The sequence below is a fragment of the Mandrillus leucophaeus genome, unplaced genomic scaffold (assembly GCF_000951045.1).
Source record: "Mandrillus leucophaeus isolate KB7577 unplaced genomic scaffold, Mleu.le_1.0 Scaffold18, whole genome shotgun sequence".
NCBI classification, from domain to species: domain Eukaryota; kingdom Metazoa; phylum Chordata; class Mammalia; order Primates; family Cercopithecidae; genus Mandrillus; species Mandrillus leucophaeus.
In genome coordinates, this window is record NW_012101809.1 from 552,252 (window position 1) to 553,242 (window position 991).

A 991-nucleotide genomic window follows, 5' to 3' on the forward strand; every position below is an offset into this window, starting at 1 on the left:
TGGTCTCGATCTCCTGACCTCGTGGTCCGCCCGTCTCGGCCTCCCAAAGTGCTGGGATTACAGGCTTGAGCCACCGTGCCTGGCCTAGCCTCCCCACTTTTAAGTTATTTTAAAATGTACAATTAAGTTATTATCGACTATAGTCACCCTATTTTGCTGTCAAATAGTAGGTCTAATTCATTCTTTCAATTTTTTTTTTGGACCCATTAACCATTCTTACCCCCTGCAAGCTCCCTGCCACCCTTCCCAGCCTCTGGTAACCATCCTTCTACTCTCTATGTCCATGAGTTCAATCGTTTTGATTTTTAGATCCCACAAATAAGTGAGAACAGAGCAGTGAGTTTTTGATTTACATCACTGATTCCAATCTCTGACTATTTTCAAAGAATACATTGCTTCTGGAGGGAGATTCTCCTGAGAGCAAAGTAAAGAGAGCGTAATTAAATATTAAAGGTGAAAGAGCCTTATTTCATTTAAGTGGCACATTCATGGCAAGGTTTGTGGCTTATCTCTCTTGGGACTATGATATTCAAGACTTACAATTTTTATTTTTTGCTGGGAAGAAATAAAGGGCAATGATCCCTCTCTGGTCAGAAACAAGAAAAAGCTGAGTAATACTCCTCGTTTATTCATGTCTCAACTTGAGTTTCAATTTTATATTTTGCATCATTTCTAGGGAAAGTACATGTTTACATGTTTTCATAGATCGACATTATGCCATCAAGTAAAAGGAAAATATGTCAAAAACAAATTTGTCTTTTATATTTCTTTGAATGTTTATCCAGGCTTTTCATTTTCCTTTGTCAAAAGATTATTGGCTATGCCACTTCATACCTATGAGGATGGCTATAATAAAAAACACGATCATTGGGCTGGGTGCCATGGCTCACGCCTGCAATCCCAGCACTTTGGGAGGCCGAGGTGGGTGGATCACCTGAGGTCGGGAGTTCAAGACCAGCCTGACCAACATGGAGAAACCCCGTCTCTACTA